Source organism: Phyllostomus hastatus, unplaced genomic scaffold, assembly GCF_019186645.2.
Source record: "Phyllostomus hastatus isolate PE091 unplaced genomic scaffold, TTU_PhHast_1.1 phas_contig_65, whole genome shotgun sequence".
In the NCBI taxonomy this organism is placed as follows: domain Eukaryota; kingdom Metazoa; phylum Chordata; class Mammalia; order Chiroptera; family Phyllostomidae; genus Phyllostomus; species Phyllostomus hastatus.
Genome location: NW_025333932.1, coordinates 5,882,157 through 5,891,432, shown reverse-complemented (window position 1 = coordinate 5,891,432; position 9,276 = coordinate 5,882,157).

Below are 9,276 nucleotides of genomic sequence, written 5' to 3'. Positions count from 1 at the left end.
AAGCTCCTGAGAACCCCACAGCTTCTTCTGCTGTTCCCACCCCCACTGGTTTTTATAGCCAGAAGTTATGGGGACATATCTGCCTGGCATTGGAACCCTTGGCTGAGTGGTCTGGTCTGGGGGTGGGATCTCTAGCTCCTGAGGTATCCCTCCTGATATTTATCCACCATACCATGCATAGATGTGGTACTGCCCTAACTGTATCTCGCACCTGTCTGTGCCACTCTGCATCTCCATGCCTCTCTGTGCATCTCTGAGTCTTTGCCCCTCCTACCCATCTGGATGAATATGGCTTCTTTAAATCCTTGATTGCCAGACTTCCATACAGCTTGATTTTCTGACAACTCTAGTTGATATTTGTCTTGCAGTCTAATTGTAATTTTTGCTGTAGTTGTGTGAGGAGGTGAGGAGCATTTTTTTATATCTCCATCTTGATCAGAAATTCTCAGACTAAGTTTTTAAATTAATAAAATAAAGCATTGTAAATTTGTAAAGAAAACCAATTATATCAAAATATATTTTGTTATTTAATAAAGTAATTTTAATAAAATGATATATGTGCTTATTTATTAACTATAAAGAATATCAAATAGTGAATCTAATAGCAGGCATGATGTCAAGAATTGTGACTGTGAAAGGTGTTTCAAGACAATGCATATAAGCACACATGGACAAAGCCAAAGGGGGGTAGGATTAAGGGTGGGAGGTGGGGGGAAAATGGAGGCAACTATACTTGAATGACAATAAAATAATAATAATAAGTAAATAAATATATAGTTATTTATTTTTAAAAAAGACAATGCAACAACTAAACTGTCATATAAAAACATCTGATTTCTATTGGTGATAAATACACAGGTACTGCTAATATTAATACTTGTGTAGTTTATTACCCACATGTATTTTAAATAAAATCCTGAATTTTAGTTAGAAATTCCTAAAAATAAAGATACTAATTTTTTCTAAATCCTAGAACTCCATCTTAAGATATATTTATCTAGTCTGTTTTGCCTGTTGGTGGTGCTTCAACACCATAGCCAAACCCCCTCACAAAGTGGGTTAAGAGATAGGGTTAAGAGATAAACACTAGGGCTGTTTCAGAAAACTGCCCTATGTCTCCTCCCTATGTCTCCTCACAGAGGCACCTACTGTCTAGCTTGTAACTGAGAGCCCATGCTTGGCCTCATTACCCTGATGGCTGTCTTCCTTCCCCCACCTTTTCACTTAATACATGCTTCTGTGGAATTTGAATACCTACATTTCCTAATGGACAATGACTTGCCTTGCCTCTCTCACTCTAGATTCATTCTGCTCTCTGCTCCTCTCCTAATTCTGGGTCCTTTAAACTCAGTCTCTGATTTGGATTACTTGGCTGCTACCACATCTGCTACCACAGCAACCAAGTAATTAATACACTTGTGTATTAATACACTAATACACAAATTTCCCTTTTCTGATCATGATTGAATTAATTCTTTTACATTCTCTCTCTCTTTCTCTGCAACACTTCCCCACTCATACATTCATCTGTATCCTAAATCAAAGGTCAGTAATAAAAATGTATGTCATCTCTACATATTTACTCATGGGTGTTGTTGTTCAACTTTTTAATTTGATTAAAATATTTTCATATTTAAGGAAAAAATCTTCCTATACAGCACCTTTTCACTGAGTAATCAGACTGTAATTCAAATAAATTTAAGAGAGAATTGGTTGTCTTGTACACATATAAAAATGCTGGGCTTACATTTTCTTATTTCAGATGTTTTATTTTAAAACCAGTCTGTGTGATCCCAGATACTTTAGAAAGGAAAATACAATCCAAATGAACATTATATGATCAGTTGAAAAACATTTATTCTAAATGTAACACTTAAACCTCTTGGGTTTTATGACCTCTTGGATATAATAAATATCAGTACGAATTAATTAGAAAATAAGTTTATTAATAGGAAAATTACCAGTTTCCATTTGGATTTTCCATCTTCATAGCACTCATGTATATTTCCTTTTGAATTTTTGTTACATTCACTTCCATTATGAATAGATGTAAATGAAGTCAAAATGTCTATACTTGGGTATTGTAAAGTATGTTTTGGCCTAATTTAATTTTTTAGAGGAGTCATAAACCTTTGAAATATGAAAATTGCTACAAAATTTTACTTAAGGAACCTGGCTAGCGTAGCTCAGTGGATTGAGCTCGGGCTGCGAACCAAAGTGTCGCAGGTTCGATTCCCAGCCAGGGTACATGCCTGGGTTACAGGCCATAACCCCCAGCAACTGCACATTGATGTTTCTCTCTCTCTCTATCTCCCTCCCTTCCCTCTAAAAGTAAATAAATAAAATGTTTTAAAAATTTTTTCTTAAGGAAATCTAAGCATTTGCATATAGTCATATGAAAAATTTTCCTGGCACTGGCTGGGTAGCACAATTGGTTAGAGTATTTTCCTGATATGCCAAAGTTGCAGGTTTGATACCCAGTCATGATACATATAAGAATCAACCAATGAGTACATAAATAAGTTAAACAAAAATTTGATGCTTTTGCTCTTTCTCTTTCTTTCCCTTCCTCTTTCTCTAAAATCATCAATAAAAATATAAATAAAATAATTTCTTTATTTCTGGAGGTTTATGAGATTCTTAATCAACTTATCAAGGTATACTATCCAGGGCAGTCTAAATTATGCCATCGTTACAAATGACTCCAAAATCTTAGGGACTCACACAATTACGATTTAACTCTCACTCACACTACATATCAACTTTTGTTTCAGTGTTGAGTGACAATTCTCCACAGGTCTCTTGAATTTCTACATGTTTTGCAATAGACAGTGACTGATCTTATTCTGAACTATCTTTTTAAGGATGTGTAGGTAAGAATCTCGAAGAATAGGGATATGTATTTCTCCAGGGAAAATGGCAGGTCTGTTTACTGTCCAGTACAATAAAGATAATGATTTTTTTTTCTAGGGCAAATGTCAGGCCACTAAAAAGATCATAAAACTATAAGATCTTAAAGATAGAAGTTGAAGAAGATACAAAAAATAGAAATGTATAATAGATTTATGGATAGAAGACTTAACATCATTAAAATATCTATACTACCCAAAGCAATCTATAGATTCAATGCAATTCCTATCAAAATACCCTGGTGTATTACACAGAAATAGAATAAATAACCAAAAATTTGTGTGGAACAACAAAAGGCCCCAAATAGCCTTAGCAATATTGTGAAAGAATAAATTTGGAGGGATCATGCTACCTTATATAAAACCAAACTACAAGTTCATAGGTAATCACAATAGCATGGTATTATCATAAAAACAGATATACAAGGTCTGTCCAGAAGGTATCCAGTCATGTGATATGAAAAATAGAAACACTTATGAAGAAATTACAAGGTATGAGAAACCTTGTACATAGGACAATGATACCACAGTCACTTTCAAAGTAGGTACCTTGGGACCTCTCAGAGTCACCGGGCACCAAATCTGGGCTGTGGAGGGGCTGAACCACTTGGGTGACTTGAAGTTTCACAAGAAAACTCTGTACACGATGTGATGGATGAGTGGATGCATTGTCATAAAGAAGCTCCTAATCACCAGTTGCCCATAGCTGCAGCCTCCTGAATCATCCCAATAGTTTCCATGGAGTAATGTTCAAGTTTACTCAAAATCTGATGCAGATTCATTGCTATATCACTCAGTCATTTTGAATTCAATGGACACACAGTACACATGCTAACTCAACAGCATCTACCACTACCACTGACTAGTACAGTGAAGTTGTCATTGTCCACACATGCACATTCCAGTCCACTCTCTTTGGCTTCCAGGTTATAACAATGACACACAAACTGTTCTTGTTATATTAACAATGATTGGAGTTTTTCCAGACAGACTTTGTATTGATCAATGGAACAGATTAGAGAGCCCAGAAATAAACCTAGGCCTATGTGGTCAATTAACATTTCTCAAAAGAGTCAAGAATATACAATGGGGTAAAGATGATCTCTTCAGTAAATGGTGCTAGGAGAATTGGACAGATACATGCAAAAAAAAAAATGAAACTAGACCACATTCTTACATAGTACAAGAATAAACTCAAAATGAATTAAAGACTGAAAAATGTAAAACTCAAAACCATCAAACTCATAACAGGGGTGTCAAACTCATTTTCACCAGGGGCCACATCAGCCTTGTGGTTGCCTTCTAAGGGTCAAATGTGATTTCAACTCCTTAACAGTTAAGGAGTAGTTAAATTTATATAGTCCTAAAGTTACGTCAGCCCTTTGAAGACAACTGGGAGGCTGATGTGCCCCTGGGGAAAATGAGTTTGATGCCCCTTTCCTAGAAGAAAACATAGCAGTAAAATCTCAGACCTTTCTCTTAGCAAAACTTTTTTTCTGATATATTTCCTAAAGCAAGGGAAACAAAAGAAAAAAATTAACAAATGGGACTAAATCAAACTAAAAAGTTCACAGCAAAAGGAACCATCAACAAAATGATAAGACCACCTACTGAATGAAGGAACCTATTTGGCAATAATATATCTGATACATAAGATGGAGAAAGATATACAAAAATCAGGCTGAGGTGGTAGAAAAGTTCTTAAAGTTTGAAAAATACCCTAAGATGGGAAAGAAGAATTAGGAAATGAATTAAAGTCTGTAGTTGGAGAAGAGTCAGCCCAGAGAGCATAGTGAAAATAAAGATGGAGGTGGATCATGAAGGCTGTTTGCAGGGTGTGGTGAAACTGAAATCCCCACAATGTGGGAAGAATACATTTATGGAAAATTCATTATTTTATTATAAATGCAATGGGAAATTTTTGACTGGCTTTATGCTGGTTATTATCATGATCCAATTTATATGGCAAAAGATAACTTTTGTTTTAGGTGTGGTTATTAATAATTGAGAGCTTGCTGTCATTTTACTGTACATGTTTTTTATCTTCTTTTTTGTTAGGTAAGTCCCTTTAACACTTCATATAATAAGGACACCTAAAACAAAAATAAAAACAAAAACAAAAACAAACTAAGCAAACAACTAGAGCAGGAACAGAACCACAGAAATGGAGATCACATGGAAGGTTATCAACAGGGGAGTGGGAGGGGGAGATAGGAGGAAATGGTAAAGAGAATAAGTAGCATAGATAGTAGGTAGAAAATAGACAGGGGGAGGCTAAAAATAGTATGGGAAATGTAGAAGCCAAAGAACTTATATGTATGACCTATGGACATGAACTAAACGGGGGGAAGGGATGAGAAGGGGTGTACAAGGTAGAAGGGTGTGAAGGGGGGAAATGGGACAAGTGTAATAGCATAATCAATAAAATATATTAAAAAAAATAACTTGTGAAGAGGGGCAAGTCATGATGTTAACTACACTTGGATGGAGGCAGAATAGATGGGAGAAAGTGCATACCTTAAAACATAGATGGAAGATTTGAAGATATTTAGGTTAAGTGGATATGTGCATTATGAGAAAGTGTGGCTGCTAGGTTAACAACTTCGGCAACTGAAAATATTATAATGCTCACCATTTTTTAAGATGGGTAGATTTCTCTGTGGGTTGATTTGGGACAGTGTTGTTAATCAAATGTGTCATTTTGAACAGGCTAGTTGTGAGATATCTATGAGATATTAAATTGGAATATTAAATGTTACATTGAATATATTAATCTGGATGATAGAAGAAATATCTTGAATAGCAATATGAATTTATAAACTGTTACCACACAATTACATTTAAAAATATAGAATTAGATGATATAATCAGGAAGATAGTTTAGAACAAAAAAGGTAAAGGACCCAGGCCCATATTCATACTAATTTATCATTTATAAGCTGCTAAAGATATAGAGACCAGAGAAAGATACAGATGAATAAGAAAGTAGAAAAACAGGAAAATGTGATGTCATTGAAGCAAAGAATGGTGTCAAGAAAAAGGGAATAGTCAACACATGACTTTTCATAGGAGATCTAGTAAGTTTAATACATAAATTTCCTTTCAGACTTGGTGACATAGAGGAGATTGTTATTTTGGAAGAAAAAAGTTTAATGATGTTATGGGTAAGGAAACCAGATTGCATTAAGTCAAAAAGTCAATAGGAGATGAGTACATGGTGTCAGTGAATCAGGACAGCACATTAAAGAACTCTTTAATCAAGTTTTATCTAGAGAGGAAGTTGAAAAATAAAATGGTATTTTAAATAATACTATGGATAAAAGAAAACTTTTCTTGCTATTTTATTAATGAACATGAGTCATTGTGCAATGATATATGCCTAGGGAATAAGCTATGGAATTTAAGAAGAGAGTGAAAGATTGATAATATGAAGAATACACTTTCAAACAAAGCAACCCTTGGGTGGAAGGGATGGTTTAGAGCACAAGAGACAGGACTGGCATTGGAGACGGGACTGACATTTGGTACAATAAAGATGGACATCATCTCCAGTGTAACAGGAAAAGGGAAAGGGAAAATTGTTGGGAGATGCAATCAGATATCTAAATTTAGTGGTAATAAGATGAGGAAATTCATATTTGATGACTGAGATTTCTCAATGAAGTATAAGGTAACAACTGATCATTAGTTGAAAGTGAGAGTGAAGAATGGCTGGATGGTTTAAGAAAACAGGAGAAATTGGGAATATTGGGATTTGGGAAATTTAAAAATAGGAAAAGCAGCACTAAATGCCCATTGGTGATATGTAATCTTTAATGAAAAAAATATCTAAATAGCTGGTTATATGATTTTTCTCCCACAAGTATTCCTTGATGCTAGAAAAAAATATTGGCAGGTAGGACTTATTACAGGGTGAAGTTTTCTGCATTGAAAATAATAGGAGTGGAGGACAGGCAAATTGAGAGTATTTGAAAAGTAGTGAAAATAATGATAGACTGTGAAATGTGTGTTGCATAAGAAGGGTAATGATACCTGGAGGGAGTTGAAAGACAAGAAGTTAATATGGTCAGTGAATAAGAGGTCTCAATAAAATCCAAGAATTTATTGTGGTGGTTGCCGGAGGTGGTAGGTGAATGGGGGTATGAATGAGTGAAGGTAGTCAAAAGGTACAAACTTCAGGTTATAAAATAAATAAGTTCTGGGGTTATAATGTACAGCATGATGGCTATACTTCATACTTTATTGTATATTTTAAAGTTGTTAACAGAATATATCTTAAAAGTTCTTATCACAGGAAAAAAACATTTGGGCATTCATGACGATGGTGGCAGTGTAGGAGGATCTTTCTTCCATCACCTGCCAGAAACAAACTGGAAATACAAATAAACAGAGGAACAGCCACCTGAGATAACAAACTGGAGACTACCTGAAGAGGAGACTTTTAACCAAGGATGGGCAGAAACCACTTTGAGACTAATAGGAAGGGCAGGGATGCAAAAGGGGCCAGCACTGCTCCCATGAGTGGCAGGCCAAGCTTACAGCATGGCTGTGGGAGCTACCCCCTGAGATGAGTGAAGGCTGGATCCTAGCATAGAGTGACAGCACAGGGATCAGCGACCCACATAGCACCTAACAGTGAAAAGATGAGGGATTTGTCTGCCAAGGAGAGATGGAGCCTGCTGGAGACAGAGCCATTATTTTTTAAGGGGCCAAAACACAGGTTTTTCATTCACAGCCATTCAAGTTGGGCTTGGGCAAAGGTAGGGAGGCACAGACTGGAGTTGCCTGAGGAAAGTCTGGAGTGGGAGGCTTTGGGCAGGTATGTGGGGAAATGGCTGTGGGGTTCCCTGTGCCAGGACATTCCTTGATACCATAGCAGCTATCTTACTTGAGAAGGGCAAGCCCCTTCCAGGGGAAAAATAATTAATCTCCACTATGAGAAACTGCTCACTCTGCCCTCTGAATCCTGTTTGTCCCACCCTGCATCTTTTTTTTTCTTCCTTTCTCCAGCCCTGCACTTTAACCTGTGCTGAGGAAATAGCAACATAGGCAGATTTAGAAGGAGACATAGACAGGCTTTAGGACATGGCCATTCCATACACTTTTTTGGAAACCAGAGTGGTGCTTCTCTCTCACAGGAGTGCATTAGAAAAACCCTTGTAGTTTCCAGCAGCTCAAACCCTGGGCTCTGGAGGCCCCACTGCATTCTTGCTAGGGGATCTACTGTGTTGAGTTCAAGAAAATAATCTAAGACAGACTCGGATATGTAACATGGGGATTGGGGAACACATCCACCATTTTACCCAAAGGCTCTGTGGCACCTCCCATGGGAGATCCATGGGCCTTTCCTCCTAATTCTGCCAGAAGCCCTCTCAGAAACAGCCAGATCAGTGGCTAAACTAAGACTAACAACAATCTGGCAGACAGAGGCATATGGAGGCAGATCCTGTGGTGCTTTTGGACATTTGCTGACCCACCCCTAGGCCCTGTGCTGATAAAAGCAGACTTGTAGCACAGTGTGGCCCATCATGGGTACAGCCAAGAAGGGAGTAGACAGCCATAAACTGTGATCACTTCTAGGTTTGAATAGACTGCCAAGGGCTAGATGTGGACAGCATCTGACATTGTCTTACACCAGCTTCAGACAACATCAGAGCCATATCCAAAGGGAGAACCCAGCAGGAAAACACTAAACTCTGTTGAGAAATATTCCACTTTGTAGTTTTCTACTATTTTTGTTATTTTTTCTTTTGTATAGCTTTATGATTTTTTAAATTGTCCTTGATTTGTTTCTTTTTTCTTCTCTATTTTTTATATCTCTTATTTTACTTTTTCCTTTTCTTACTCCATTTGTTCTTTCTTCTTTCATTTCCTTATTTTTTCTTTCCCTTCTTTATTCTTTGTGCTGATTTCCTCTTCCTATTCCTTACTCTTATCTTTTTCTATTTTTTCTTTCCATTCATAATCATTTTTTTCCTTTGGTCTTATCCTTTTTTTTCTTTTGGTCTTATCCTTTTTTTTTGTCTTGCTATTCTATTTTTCTGTCCAGTTTTATTATTCTTTGCTCTTTTGTCAATGATCTGCATATATTGTTCCAATCTTTTTTTGCTTGTCTTGGTTCTGTTGTGTTGTTTTGTTCTGTCAGCACCTGTACAATACAATACTAGATGTGGTGAGGGTTCAGCCTCATAGTCGACAGCTGGAGGAGAGATCCCACCAAAGAATGGGCCAACAAAAATCAAGACCCAAATACAATAACAGAGTCAACATAATCCACACAAGGGACATTCCAAGAATATCCAGCTCAGGTAGATCAAGATGTCTGCACCACTGGGTCTCACAGGACTCCTACCACATAAGGCCAACC